Here is a 16,643-nt window from a genome sequence, read left to right as displayed (position 1 = left end):
TAATAGCTCTTGACGCTTTTCTTTCATTAATTTGTATTATCACTTTTTAAAAGCCATTTATGCACGTGGCCTCCACAATATTTTGAGGCAATCAGTTCCACAATAAAATTATGTGACCTGTGAATTTTTGTTTTCTGTCACTTGTAGACTTGTCACCTAATAATTTAATCATCTGCATGTAATTCTGATTGCTGGCATGGGATATAGTCCCCCTTTCTGAGATATTCTTGCCTTTATATATTTTTATTGTGGTCTTCCTCAGTTATTTTTTTATTTTATTTTGCTTCCTTTTTTGTTTTTGTCTTTTATTCTCCCTCCCAAGACTCTGAGTGCATTTAAATTGTCCTTGGACATGAGCTATTCTCTACCTCTGATCATTGTTGTCAGCCTTCTCTGTACCTTTCTTAGTTCTCATATATCCTTTTGAAATGAGGGATTAGAAGTTTATATTGTATTCCAGTTGCAAGTACCATCACAAAGTGAATTTCTAAGGATCTCTATGGTTATATAATATTTCATATTTTCTTCTAAAACCCCTCCTTAATAATTGCTAACATTCTGCTTGCCTTTGCAACCACTGCAGGGTATTGATCTGATGTTTTGTGAGAAATATCCAATGACTACAAAATCCTTTTCTTGGACCGGAGTAATGAATTTAGAGTCCATCTCAGTGTTTGAGCATTTACTGCTTTTTTAACCATGCTGATTGCTTTATACTTGTTGACATGAAATTCCACACTACATTATATCACACAGTCAGTGAGTCTCATAAGTTTTTTTCTGAAGCTCTTTGCAGTCAGCTTTAGTTTAGTGTCTCTTGAATAATTAAACAAGTAATTAATAACTGTAGCATAACATATACACGAGAGAACTGAACAAAGATAGGACAGACATTTCTTAACATTTCACTGCTCAGTTTCGCAGGTTTAATGTTCTTTTAGTATTTTCAATCTAAGGTTTAAAAATTTAGTTATTATTATTTTATTATATTGTCTGAAGTGGACATCAGTAAAAAATTATGTGTACACACACATGATACACAAGTATCATCACTACAATGAAAAAGACTAATGTTTATCAAGGTATTCAAAATACCAATCAGACATATAGAAATACATTAAAGAAGAAGAAAAGAGCCTAACTTATCCATAAAAATGCAAATGAGGACACAGAGAAGCACCCACTCAGTTTCAAAATATCTTGTACTACAATTTCTCCTAGACCTTGTAGCATACAAGAAAAATGTCTGAGTAGCAGTGAGTATTCTTCCATTAAACACAAGTCACAGTTGTATTGTAGTCAACACATCTTCATTTCAAGGTACGTTTTCAAAACCCCTGACCTTTACTGTAAAAAAAAAAAATCAAAGAAAGGAAAAGTAAATTCTTATATTCAGGCTTGGAGATTTGCAGTGTTGTATGATTGACACAGAAAAAAAAATTATGTTGTACAATTCTATAATTCTATGGCAGACAGGCCCAGGGCTATTCAGATGAGCGAACTAATAACCATGCTGGCAAAAGAAATTTCTTATTAAAACCTTGTTAAGGAACTACAATAATTCATTAAGGGTTATATCATTATAAAAATCCATCATTGTTATAGACTGTTTCCTGGGGCTTCAGTTTAGTAAAGTTTGACGTGCCCTTTATGCTCCAAAATTAGGTAAAGCTAAAAATGATTTATGCACTGAAAATGTTAAAGATTTTATAAAGCACAAAAATAACTACGCACAACTTCCTAACCTTGGTATAGTACCTCAGGGGTTCGTAGCATAAGAAAAAACATGTCTTTTAAAATGGACTGTTTAAAGCCTTGTGTATTCAATGGGTCAAAACCTGCTTACATTAAAGACAGTGGGACTACAAATGTCTTCAGTGGGAATAAGCTATTTCACATGGAAAAAATAATTTGAGAATAACTAAAGGTAACATCAAAATGGGCTTATGAGATGAGACCAAATTAATTTCAAAATGAAGAAAATAAGGAAAAAAAAGGAAAAAAAACCCCATGTGAGCAACAGTGATTTAAAAAATATCATGGGCTAAAGCTCAATAGGTATTTTTAAGGATTAGTTTCCATCCTTGTTCCATGCATATTTTTCACTTTTAGCTAAAATTATGGAAATCATCTCCTCCAAGCAAAAAACCTGTTATATTATTTAAAATGAAATTAGGAAAACTGCATCAAATTAAAAGATTATTTAAGATTCCCTCCAAGAAGTAATGGGTAAACAACATGTAAATTTTTGCCTGAAAAACAGTTTGAAGATAACACCACATTATCCATTGAGGTCACCAGCAGCACCATAGTGATGCTGGCTGCAGAGTTCAGATTCCATCCAGGACAAACTGCTCTGAACAGAGCTGCAGAAGAATGTCTGTCAGTGGCATTGGTTCATGATGAAATGGGTTTTTTGGACCTCATCTGATAGTGAGCAGTGTTACAAATGAACACTGGCCAGTCCCTCACCGGTCATCAGCCAGATGTTTATATCCAAAGTTATGCACTTTTTCATATGCATCATTAAGATCCATTTAGTTTAATTCAATGCTCAGTTTTATTACAAGCTCAAGTCACAGTACTTCCACAATATCCAGACTAGCAATTTTTGCAGTTAATGCTGAAATTAATAGAAGTATATCACACTAATTGGTACGCTTCTTGGCTTTCATACTGGCAGGCCAAGTGATGAATGGGTTGTGGAAACTGAAATAACCTCTCACTTTTGAGACAATCCTTGTCAACTGGAATTGAATCACACTGGAAAGAGAGCACTGTTGTTGCTTTAGCTGCACTATCTTTTTGGAAGATGGCTGGATTTTTTTCTCTCCACAGGCAGGACATTGAAAGATATTCTTTGTAAATACTAAATTTACACATGGCCACTTTTGCGTGCTCTTGATGAAAATGTAAAAGTGATGCCATGCCTTTACATCTACAAAACCTTACTTTGAGCAAACGTGCACATATAAAGACAATAATTTTTCATTAAATTAATTGAAATTTTAACAACAAAATCATTATTAATGAGGGTCTAATTTTTATGGAAAAGGAAATAATAGAAATATAGTTGAAATTTCTATATGTGCACTTCTTATTTTCTAGGCCTTTTCCTGGTGATGCAGTCACTTTCCTCCTGCTCTTGGAAATCCTAAAGCTGATGGTGTTATACCACTGAATCATCGACAGCTGGACTCCTTTTCCAGAAAAAATCTGGATCTTCGTGCTGATTGTGTCTTTCTCCACATTCTAGGGTCCACTTGGGGTAATTTTTCTGTGTTTCAGAATATGCTTTAGCATCTTTCCTCTTCATTTATTGCTCCACAGTTGAATTTACTATCTTTGCTACATCTAAAGTAGTTTTACATGGTTTCAGGTCTACCTTTCTGTAACTGACTAAATTGTTTATTCGTTTGGGATCTCCAGTGCCATCCTGCATTTAATGCCTTATCATCCCACTCCTGTGGTCCCCTACTCTGTATTCTGCATTCCCACATTTCAGGGGCTCTGCTGTGGTACCAGGCCTGCATTTTTCTACGCTATAATGTTGCATTAGAATATCTTACAGATAAACTGAGGGAACAAATGTTGCAGGTGGATCAAGACCAATTCACATAAAGCAGGCCTGATGAGCCTCAGTCCTGAGGTTTTTGCAATCTCACTGCAAATGTTATGGTCTGTTTCTTACAGAGGTAGTGCTCTGTTACAGGGCTACAGGGTAACACTGCATCCCGTTTGTATTCCATGCAAGGACCCTTCAAACATAAAAACAATTCTCAGATGTTATTGTGCTTCCTCTGTGAGGGCAAAATACATCTATGAATGTTTCCATAAACACACAGATCCCAACCCTTTCTAGTGTCATTTCAACCCCATGTTTCTTTGTAATATGTGTTTAATTGACATGAGAATTTTTTCTTTTTTTAACTAGAAAGCAAAACAGCTGACATTTCAGATTTAGAAAGAACTAGGCAATAAAACTCTATATGTAAAAAAAAATCTTCTTTACCCTAGAAAAGATATTTGACATCATGGTCAGGACATATGGAAGGATGACAAAGGGAACAAAAGGGAATAGATTACCAGTCAGGTCTGAATGTAAATGAAATGTAGATACTGGGGTCTTTCTGGTTTCTTTGAAGATCCAAAGTTGATATCCAATGTAATATTCCTAATAACCCATTCCTGACATTAGATTCCTCTTTTCCCTGGCAATATTTTTAAATGAAATAGGTAGTTCCACATGCTGTGAGTGTTTAAGTCTTTCTTTCTCAAACCTCTCTGAAAATGAATAGGCTCATTTATTTTAATGAAACTCCTTTTAGTATGCACTTCAGGTGTGTAATCTAAGCTACCCAACTCATCAGCAGACTGGTAGGTAAAACAACGTATAGAATTATCACACATAAGAAATGCAGGAAAATTTGTCTGTCCAGTTTGAAAAATACAGAATTCTTGCTTTTTCATAATTATATGGGAATAATTCTTATTTCTGCTTAACTGCTGTTTTGCTCTCTTTGCTGGTTGCCAGCTGGTGTGGACTCGGTTCAATGTATTCAGTGTTAAATGTTAAGGCCCTGTGTGGTTGCATCCTAGTTATTTAGTTCAGTTAAGTTTACGGATGAATAAATGCAATAAGAAGGTTGTGGCACTTCAACCTCCACAGCATGTTTTGTCTCACCTGTGCAAAATGAAGAAATAGTTAGGACATTCTGCAGTCTCTGAATTGCACTGGCTCTGTGGAGTGGTGTGTAAACCTGAGCAAATGCACATTTTATGCAGCTTTACAATCAGGAGACAACAACAAGGAAAAGTTAACAAAGTTTATGACTTTAGCCACTGTAATTTCAAAAAAGGTCCATGTCTTAATTCCAAGCAGCAGGAAAATCGACACAAGATATTTTTCAAAGGACTTAGATATGGCAGGAATGGGAAACAGATGTTTATTTTACTTTTCTTTGGCTGAACTTAATATTGTATTGCTATAATATTGATATGGCAGATATGGTAACCATTCAAATGGCGCTATCTCATATTAAGATCTTCCTTAAAAGAGATGATTTTCTATTCTGTTGTGGGTATTTCACTGTTAATATAGTGAACTATAACGCAGATTGCTCAGCATTATCTGCATAGGATTATTTTTCTCTGACTGACCCTTGTGTTACACATCTTCCAAATAGGCTTGATGCTGCTCCTCTAAACTGTGTTATACTCCAAGAATATTTAGGCCAATGTTTATTTTAAATAGGTTGATTACACCGGTTTTTGTTTTTCATATTAATGTCTCAGCCAAATACTTCCACAGTCTGAACCAGACTAGCTGTGCAGGCTCATGGCTGTCCCCATTTCATGTAGCCTGCATCACACGTAGGCCATGATTCAGAGCTAAAAGGCCACAGAGCAGCAAATCTCAGATGCATTAGCCATCCCAGTAAATCTGTGACTCACTAAGTTGTTTCACCTTTCTGTGGTATTGCTGGCATCTTGAGCTCTGCCTATGTGATTTGTAGCCATTCATGAAGAAAACTGTCAAAATGAATATACAGTTAACTACCAAAGTCTAACTGACCTGAGTCACTCTTTGTCCTTATTAGCACCTCTTCCTTCCATCAATGGCTAAGTCTCTGCTTTCACTAGAGCCTGAGGAACTCTCTTCCTTAAAGACCAAATTGTTTCTACAAACCATCTGTCACCAGCTGAATAGCTGTTTTTCCCCAACTAACAGCAACTAGTGCTTACTCCAGCTATAAATCCCTGATGTAGTTTCAGAGAATTTTGTCTTTAATTCTTTCTTCTGTTTCTATCAATTCATCATAGGAGCATATTTTTTTGAAGTCAGGGGAAATTTCAGTGTACTGGGAGATTATCAGATCAGCTTTCCCCATTCCAATTTAAAACAAATGAACAACTTCTTACCTTCCTTTCTTCTTTGTGCTAATGATCTGAGGTGTGAGTGACTCTTGAAGAGTATCTGCAAACATAGAATTGTCTAGTTCTAAGATTCCCTTCATTTTCTCTTTCTTATTCTCCTTGGTGTTGTTTCCCTTGATTATTACCACAAGGGGTGTATTTGGCACGGGCATGAAAGAAAGAGAAACAACATCCTCCAGCAACAACACCTTCCTGTACTTAAGTTCTTGATTGTTTCAAAACAAAAACACCAAAAACAAGTCCAGAGGAACAGAAAATGTTTGATTTGTTTGTTAGAGCCAGAAGCTATGCTTCTTTGCAAAACAAATACACATCTGTCTTGCTGAGCCAAAAGCAAACTCAGTAGGAGGAAAGTCCAGATTTACTGATAGGACTGTAACTGCTCTGTAAATATGAATTATCACAAAACCATTTAAAGCTGATTTGATATACTGACCTAATAATTGATTTGAATTCCAGGAATGGTATAAAAATCAGTCATGTCTCAAAGGGGATTCTGACTTCCTTTTTTTCTCTGTGTCATCTTTAGGAACATGCTGTATGTACATCATACCAAAAGAAGAAATAATTTTTTTTTATGTCACAGGGCAGAAAATAATAAAGATCGAAAGAACAAAAAAACAACATCCCCCCCCCAAAAAAAAAAATTAAAACAAACACAAAAACCGCACCAAAAAAAACAAACAAAAAAACCCCAAAAATAGAGATCCCAGACAGTGTTTATGGTCGCCTTCTTTTGTAAAATTGCCTTAAACAGGCAAAGTTGAAGTTGGACAAAAGCAAATACTATGATCATAGATAGCTGCAGTCACACGGCAGGCATGTAACAGTGGAGTTCACAGCTGCTTCTTTCTGTGGAGTAAGACACGTAGCACTAGAAACAGCAATAAGCTTTTAGCAAAGATGCCACAGATCAGCAGTTTTATCAAAGGGACAGACTAGCTGCAGAGAATTTCCCATCCCACTACCCCATTTCAAAGAAGACACATAGAAGCATCTAGTGAATCAGAAACTACATTCCCATAGAGCTTCTTATGACAAGTGCTGTCAAAACCACATGGAAATATATCCACTTTGATTTAACTTCATACTAGTTCACCGGTGTTTTTTGAAGGGTCTTTTCTTGTGGGGTTTTTGGGTGTTTGGTTGGTGGACTGCTTGTTTTTTGTTTTTGTTTTTTAATAAAGAACCCCTTTACTGATAAACTTCAGATAAAAAGTTGTGGGAGTAAAGACATAGATTCCTCCAAATGTCAGCCTATGTCTGGTTCAGAAATTGAATAACTGAAACTAGAAATAAAAAACAAATGCTTTCATTTAAATTATTTGTCCTCTGACATAAGCACAGAAAAATTCCAGTTAGATAAATCAATTCTTGAAATTAAATTTAACATATAGTATTTTATAAAAAATTGTCCTTTTCATAACAACAACAACAAGAATTATCTCTTTGACCATAGCTAGTAGAATTTGTCAAAATTAAAATCCAGTGTTTACTAATCTCCTGCCTGGAGATGCTGCAGCTGAAAAACCAAAAAACCTAAAACTAAATCAACCAAAGAAACCCACCCACCACAAACCAAAAAAAAAAAAAAAAAAAAACAAACAAACAAACAAACAAAAAAAAACCCAAAAAATCCAACACACAAAAATTCCCAAACAAACAAAAAACCTAAAACCAGAATGACAGAAAAAAATGAAAGGAAAGGAATGAGGTTGTTTTTCACTTTTCTGTACTGAGAAACCAATCTCTAGAAAGACAATATTGACTTACTCTGGAATTTTTTTAAAGAACAACAGAGAGGTAATCAAAATGGTTGTCCCAGGCCCGCACTGTAAAAAATGCTTTGTGTGGGAGCTGTTGGCATTTCCAGATCGCATTGAGAAGGGAGCTTTGTGTATCCTGTTTTTCTCATCTACCTTTATGGGATTTTGATGACTTGCCTTGCCAGGACAGCTGCTGGTGAACTAAAAAATGCATCTGCATGTCCAAGTGCCGGTGGGATGAGGTCCCACAAAAAAAATCACCCTTTTATTAGTTCATTAATCATTTGTGATTTTGTTATTCATTTTTCTGCTTAAAGAAGTGCCTGTGCAATGCCTTAGGTAAATGTGCATGAAACTTGAAATAATCCCATCAGTGTTTTCTGGGGAGGAACCAAGCAGCTGGTCTGAACAGAAAGAGCTTTCACAGGGATCCTGATTGCTCCCCAAGCAGCTCCTTTCCTCCCACAAAGGTGCATTTCAGCAGACCTCTGGAAGTCTTATGTGACATATAGACTCCCAGGGCAAGCCAGTCTTTAAAATCTGCTTTTAGTTCCTCTGGCAGCTCTGCTACTCCAGAGATTTCTGAGCTTCTCATGCAGAAAGGGATGGTGGTCAGGATAAACATGTGGAAAAATAGAACAATGGCACATTTCAATGTGGAAGTGAATATAAGCAGGAAGGGAGTTAAAAGGTGAATATTTTTAGGAGATAGGAGAGCACAGGTGTCCTTTTGTATTAAGTAAAAAATAAGTTCTTTAAAACATTCTTTTGCCTTCACTCTGCCAATCAGCATGCATGGGAATTAAACATCTGGAGCTATGGTGTGTGTGAAGTTTGAAGTTTATTTCAAAAGAAATCAACTTTTTAAAGTCCATCCCCTCGTATCTGAGTGCCTTCTGAAAAATAAGCAATAAGACAGCTAAGGACAAGTTGGCTTCTCTTTGCTGGAGAGGATTATCCATGTGTTTTGAGGCTCATACAGGGATAGAAGCCATTTGTGTCTTCACATTATAAAAGCCAAGTCAGTCCTGATTGTAGTAGTGATTTAGCAGCAGGTTTCCTTATCATAATATTCAATACTCATATTGATATAAGCTTAGTAAGAATAGTTTGGTGGAATGGAATTTAGATCCAGATGTAATTTCCCTGAATGTAGGTGTCTAAAAGAAAGATAAATATATACATTTCCTATGTACTTAACAGAGATTTAATCAATACAGCCAACGAAGCCTGGAGAGCAAATGAAAGGTCCAGCCTTTAAAAGTCTACCTAAGCTAAGAGTGAATTTAATTACTCTCCAGGATCTTCAGATTGTCCTGATCTACAGCCTCCTCCAAAACTGCTAGTGGATCACAGGATGCTCTTGTCCCAGTTTTCAGGAATGCACTTGCATATGAACACTTTCATATGCACTTGCATATGAAAATCTCTTGCTGTAAAGTCCTTTCTTCGTGCTCTTGGTGTAGTGAGAGGGGAACGTGGCTACTGGTAAAATACAAAGTTATAGGTAGCCTGGTTTCAGAGCAGCAGCCTTTTAGTTTAAGGGCTACCCTCCAACACTCACCTCCCTATTTAAGTTCCAAAAGAAATTAGTGATATTTTCAGAAGGCAGGAGTCCTGTAAGATCTGGGTGAAGTCAGCATTCTCACAGGATAGAGGAAGTTTAAAAATTTGTTTGGGCAGCAAGTCAAAATTTTAAAATGTTGCCCTATTTATTTAAAATTTTGAAAAATTGTATTTGTGAGTCATACTGACACCCAATGGTGTTAACCAGACAATGGGAAATTTTCAATGCTACAAAACTGCATCAAATTTATAATCAGAGCAATATTTTAAAAAACCCTAAAAAATTCCTGCAAAGGAATCAATAACCTATTTCAGGAATAAAAAGAGAAAATGAGAGTTTTACTCATATTGAAGAAATGGTAATGGATGAGAAATTTCTTGAGAAAACTTTAAACCTTAAAGATTTCATTCCAGCAGCACCTAAAATTCAGCATGTTGATGTCAGGGCACTCAATACCCTCCATAACATCAGCAAGTGAACTTCAGGACAGCCTTGAGATTTTTTTCTGTGCTATGGAAAAAGGAAGACTGAAGAACCATTTTATGTGTATCTAGGGCAAAGGAAACAGTAGTATACAAATGTGGACAGAGGGGAAGGGAATGCCTGGAAAAGAAAATGTATGGCTATGAGGTTTTCCAAAATTATATTTGTGGCTCTACATGTAGATAAAGAATCACACCACAAGCGTCTCATTATTATGTTAAAAAACTCTGGAAATGTATCTGCCCACATATCAAGACTGCTATTAATAGTGAACAAAAATGGTCTGGAGATTCTGTAATCATACTTACATACACACACAGCATATGCACACACACATGCAAATATTAATTATAGTTAGAGGTGTATTTAATTTGGTTCTTCTCTTGTTCTGGTATAAGCCAGAATTACCTAGTAAAGTCAGTGGAACTCTAAATGTTAACGGGATGAGAATAAAGGAGGTTTTATTCCTTGTTAGGAGGGTTTTCCTTCCTTCCTTCCGCCACTTCCTTCTTTCCTTCCTTCCTTCCTTCCTTCCTTCCTTCCTTCCTTCCTTCCTTCCTTCCTTCCTTCCTTCCTTCCTTCCTTCCTTCCTTCCTTCCTTCCTTCCGCCACTTCCTTCCTTCCTTCCTTCCTTCCTTCCTTCCTTCCTTCCTTCCTTCCTTCCGCCACTTCCTTCCTTCCGCCACTTCCTTCCTTCCGCCACTTCCTTCCACCACTTCCTTCCTTCCGCCACTTCCTTCCTTCCGCCACTTCCTTCCTTCCGCCACTTCCTTCCTTCCTTCCTTCCTTCCTTCCTTCCTTCCTTCCTTCCTTCCTTCCTTCCTTCCTTCCTTCCTTCCTTCCTTCCTTCCTTCCTTCCTTCCTTCCTTCCTTCCTTCCTTCCTTCCTTCCGCCACTTCCTTCCTTCCGCCACTTCCTTCCTTCCGCCACTTCCTTCCTTCCTTCCTTCCTTCCTTCCTTCCTTCCTTCCTTCCTTCCTTCCTTCCTTCCTTCCTTCCTTCCTTCCTTCCTTCCTTCCTTCCTTCCTTCCTTCCTTCCTTCCGCCACTTCCTTCCGCCACTTCCTTCCGCCACTTCCTTCCGCCACTTCCTTCCTTCCTTCCTTCCTTCCTTCCTTCCTTCCTTCCTTCCTTCCTTCCTTCCTTCCTTCCTTCCTTCCTTCCTTCCTTCCTTCCTTCCTTCCTTCCGCCACTTCCTTCCTTCCTTCCGCCACTTCCTTCCGCCACTTCCTTCCGCCACTTCCTTCCGCCACTTCCTTCCGCCACTTCCTTCCTTCCTTCCTTCCGCCACTTCCTTCCTTCCGCCACTTCCTTCCTTCCGCCACTTCCGCCACTTCCTTCCTTCCTTCCTTCCGCCACTTCCTTCCGCCACTTCCTTCCTTCCGCCACTTCCTTCCTTCCTTCCTTCCTTCCTTCCTTCCTTCCTTCCTTCCTTCCTTCCTTCCTTCCTTCCTTCCTTCCTTCCTTCCTTCCTTCCTTCCTTCCTTCCTTCCTTCCTTCCTTCCTTCCTTCCTTCCTGTTGTGAAGCTGAACCGAAATGCTGAAAAAAATTGTGATTTGAATAATGAAAATTAAGTTCTAGCATATAATTGTTCTTTTCCTTCAACTATGAAGTAAATGTTACCAAATGCACTGTGATCTTAACTTCAGTATTCCTTATAATGGTACAATTTATTATTTAATTAATTCCATAAAAGCTAGTGGAGTTAATCAGAACCACATTGGTATAAATAAGAGGAGAATCAGATTTTGAAAGGTAACATCTTGCTGTCTGTTACATAGCTGTCAAAATGGATGAAAAAACCCTGTTATGTTTCTCCAGACCATGTACCTTTAAAACCAGAACTGTCAGTGATTGATGGAGTTCCAATGAAAGATACAACAATTATAATGCTGCTACATATGTGAACATCTCTCTGTACATCAATGTCATTTAGGCACAAATGTTGTAAGTTGACCCAAGCAGGTTTCCTCTGCCAAAAAAAACCCCCAAAAACAGCCAAACAAAAGCCCCTTTGAACCCTGCTGAAAACCACAAACAAACAAACTAAAAAGAATTGCATATCAAATACATTTAAATATAAAATATAGTAGGTATCTATTAGAGATTGTGCTGGTTTTAAAAACTCAGTGTTGAAATTAAGACCATTCAAGCCACTCCAAAGGGTGTGGCTCAAGCCACTCCAAAGGGTGTGGCTCAAGCCAAGTAGGACTTTCAATAGTGCCGATTACTAGGACAGATATTTCATCTTGAATCCACAAAAAAGTTTCTGGGAAAACAAGAAGAATTTGATTATTGCTTCATGGAGTCCATAAAATAAATTAAATTTTAAAAAAATCCACACAAACCCAACAAAACCAGCGAGAAAAAAAAAAGTTTCTAAAATCTTTGAAAGAGATTTTATCTAGCAGTTTAGCAGTTTACCCAGGATGACACAGACTCAAGTTAAATCTGCTCTCCTTCTAAGGTGTTTTGAGTCTACAACAGTCGAAAGAAGGACTTCATGAATAGTCCTTCCTGAATACATACATGACATAAGCTGGCACAAGACATTTTAAGTACTTCTTGCCTTTAGAGGAGCCATAAAAATAGTCTTTGAAACTTAAACTGGAAATTTTGTTGGAGCTGAACTTGTAATCAAAGTGAAAAAACCCTAGTTTTATAACAATTACTTTAAATTTTCACTTACTCATTGCATTCTATGCAATATAACAAATGATGGAATGACTGCCTCTGAATATCTTCCATGTTGATGGCTAAGATATTCTTCAGTGCTAGAGCTCAGTGACAACATTGTCTCTAGTTTTTTGACCTTCAAGGGAATTAGTGAAGTATTTCTTATGGCATAACTTGATATTTATTTTGTGCAGGTAAACAAAAATGGAGGAAAGTTAGCATGGGAAATTGGTAAGGGCATCCAAAAAAATTGAAGTCAAAAACAAAAGGAAAAAGATGGAATAGGAATTGAACAGCATAAGCAAAACCAGTACCCTGTTTTCCCTTTTTGCCTGTTAACAACAATTACTCCCATCCTTTTCTGTCACAAAGCAAACAAATAGACTTCTGGAAAGATGGAGCAAAAGGCATGGCAGGGCTGACAGTTCTGCAGCCAGCTCAACAGCAGTAGAGCCTTTACTGGGAGCCATCTGCAGCACAAAAACCGAGCTACGTTTCCCTTTTAAGATCTCTTAGGGAAACAACTTGAAACTAGTAATGATTGATGCGTCTTTTATCAAACACACATAGCTAATCCAGGAACTGGATCTTTCACATTTATGTGGCATTTTCAGGCTAATGAACAACATTAAAGCTGGACACTGGGACATTCCTTTTTTTATCATAATTCACTAAGGGCTGGAGCTGAAGTCATTGCATTTTCTAAAGCTTTACAATTTTTTCCCTATGACTCTAAATGAGTTTTTTATTCTGAAGATTTTAAGACTTTGGTAGAAGTCTTTTTGTTGCTATTGTTCACAGCTGAAGGAGAAGGTTATTTGTTTTACTAAGATAAGGTTTCTAAAACATCCCGCTTAAAAAAAATAGAGCAAAAACAGATGATGTTTTCTCTCTTTTTCTAGTTATCTATTATTTTCTAAAGAAACTGAAATGCCATCTTGCCTCCTGGATAAATTATCTCTTTGTTTAAAACACAGGCAAAAAGCCTCCAAGATATAAATAAAGGTCAGCTGAAGAGGTTCAGTTTAGCTCAGGCATTGCTAAACACAAGGTTGTTTAGCTGGACTTTCAAAAACTTGTATATTTTCCTTTTCTTACATTGAACACTCTCATTACTTTTACACTGTGCTGGTTTGCAGCAAAACCACCCAGGCCAGAGCAGGGACCCAAGCGCTAGCACTACAGTTGCCCTTTTTATTCCTTAGCGCAGCTCTGTTCTCTGTGAGCTCAATCCACCTGAAACAATGCCCAATTACAGCCAGGAAGTTAGCTCAGACACCATTCTCAGTAATCAGTTTGTTTGAGGTTATATTATGTATTAGAGCATCTAACCATTAGCTATAAACTATACTGTGCCGACTTAGTAAAGATGTAATCTTATGCTTAGACCAAAATTTCACTCATTTCATCCACCATTGGATGCTTTTTGGAGCAACTTCAAAATGAATATTAAAATTGGAAATTATTTCATTTGTAGTCATACACTGTATTGAAGATGTGATTTCAAATTTCTTCAATGACAGATAATTATGGAGCAGCCCTAGATGTTTGTGCAGATTGGACAAGAGATGCTGGAGAGCAGTGCCATGGAAAGGGACCTGGGGGTCCTGGTCGATGGCAAGCTGAACATGAGTCATCAGTGCCCTGGCAGCCAGGAGGGCCAACCCTCTCCTGGGGGGCATCAGGCACAGCATGGCCAGCCAGGCAAGGGAGGGAATTGTCCTGCTCTGCTCTGAGCTGGAGCAGCCCCACCTTCAGTCCTGGGGGAAGTTTTGGGTGCCACAATATAAACAAGACATTAAACTGTTAGAGAGTGTCCAAAGGATAGCAACAATGATGATGAAGGGCCTTGAGAGGAAGCCATATGAGAGCAGCTGAGGTCACTTGGTCTGCTCAGCCTGGAGGAGACAGAAGGGAGATCTCATAGCAATCTACAACTTCCTTGTGAGGGGAAGAGGAGGGGCAGACACTGATATCTTCTCTGTGACAGGACCCCAGGGAATGGCCTGAAGCTGTGTCTGGGGAGGTTTAGGTTTGATGTCAGGAAAAAGTTCTTCAGCCAGAGGGTGGTTGGGCGGTGGAATAGCTCCCCAGGAAAGTGGTCATAACACCAGCCTGACAGAGTTCAAGAAGTGTTTGGACAATGCTCTCAGGCACATGTTGTGACTCTTGGGGATGCTGCTTTGCAGGGCCGGGAGTTGGACTTGACGTTTGTGGGTCCCTTCCAGCTCAACAAAATCTGGGATTCTGCATCTAAGTTTTCAACATTATACGAGACTTTTCTTTGGGGTCCAACTGGGAACCCAGTTGTTGTGGTTTAACCCCAGTCAGCAAACAAGCCCCACACAGCCATTCACTCACTCCCCACCAGCAGGATCAGAGAGCACTGGAAGGGTAAAAGCCAGAAAACTCATGGGTTGAGATAAAGACTGTTTGATAGGGAAAGCTAAAGCTGGACACACAAGCAAAGCAAAATGAGGAATGGGCGGGAATGTGTTCAGCCATGCCAAGGAGAGCAGGGCCCCATCACAAGTAATGGTTACTTGGAAGAACAAACGCCATCACCCCACACATCCCCTCCCCTCCTCCTTCTCCCCCTGCTTTTATATACTCAGCATGAGGTCACATGGTCTTTAATATCTCTCTGGCCAGTTTGTCTCACCTGTCCCAGCTGTTTCTCCTCCCAACCTCCCATACACCCCCAAGCTCCTCGCCAGTGTGGCAGTATGAAGAGAGAAAAAGAGGGCTCTGTGCAAGCCCTGTTTAGCAATAACAAAAATGTTTCTCTGTTTTCAGCCCTGTGTTCAAAAGAAATCCAAAACACAGTCCCATACCAGCCACTGTGAAAAAAATTAACTGTACCCCAGCCAAAATCAGTACACTCATGAACAAAGAGGACCAGGAAGTTCCACCTGAACATAAAAAAACTTTCCTGTGAGGATGATGGAGCACTTGTGCAGGTTCCCCAGAGATTCTGGCAATATCTCCCCTGGAGAAATCCAAAGCACAATCCTGAGTGATGTACTTAAGGGAGCTGTGCTTGAGCAAGGAGGTTGGACTAGACTGACCTGCAGAGCTACCTTCTAATCTTTAACATTATGTGATTCTGTTACTATCATCTCAGGTGGAATTGATGCATATCACAAGTTTTAGCCTTTGAAGAGAGTTATTTTAAAGAGACCAAACCAAACTCTTCTACCTTATTTTACATTATAATTCTAGTTTGAGCAGGACATACCTTTGAATCAGCAACATAACTAACAGCTCTCAAGCATAAATCTCATATTGAATTTTGTTCTAAGGTGAGGTATTATTAGGCAACAGGACATGTCTTCTTCCCCCTTTTCCTTCTTACTTGGAGAGATAGAAAGTCTCTTATTGGTACCTAAAGTCCAATATATGTTATGACTTAACATAATAGCTTAGTGAATTAAACATAAACCTCATATATGGAAAATAAAAAAAAATTCTTTTTTTTTAATTAGAAAGAATTTGCACATGGAAACTGATTGCAATCTACTGTAGTAATCTAACTGTAACAGAATCAAAATTCCAGCCAGGTATCTTTAATATCTCATTAGTTTGAGTAGAATAAAATAAGCTCATATTAATGGATTAATGCACTACATATGTAAGAAAGATTAGATATTTCGATAAATAGTATGTTCTCCCTGGATTGCACAATCACTTAAAAAGAAAAATCCAGATTACATGTAAACAAATAACCAAATGAAAGCTGAGCTGCAGTCTCTGAAATAATTTTCAGTAACACAGATTTCTAAGACTATTTATATGTCCAAAATGAAGTGCTTCAGTGGATGTTTGAAGACTTTGGACTTATAAGTGTGATTTGAGAATAATGCTTCTTTAAAAAATTCTCTGTAACTAGAAATGTGCATTATTTAGAAGCCTAAGTATATAAAAATCCCAAATTATTTCACTATTGCCTGGACTTTGGCATCTTCTTTATATGCACATATTGCTGCTGCTTCTTTTACTCAACAAGGAAAATCACATAGTCAAGGTCACAGAATTGGAGAATGTAGTAGCTTTATTTGTCCAGGTGAGACTAAGACCCATCTTTTCTTTCTCTTTCCCTTTCATCCAGAAGGTAGAGGTCTCAAAGGACTGTAGTGCCAGGTCAAAAGTTAAGAGCAATAGCTTTAGATCCTTTCTTCTGCAAAGGCATCAGAAGTCTCTTTTGAGTACTCTCTT

This window comes from Motacilla alba, chromosome 1, assembly GCF_015832195.1.
Source record: "Motacilla alba alba isolate MOTALB_02 chromosome 1, Motacilla_alba_V1.0_pri, whole genome shotgun sequence".
In the NCBI taxonomy this organism is placed as follows: domain Eukaryota; kingdom Metazoa; phylum Chordata; class Aves; order Passeriformes; family Motacillidae; genus Motacilla; species Motacilla alba.
This window is presented reverse-complemented; position numbering follows the sequence as displayed.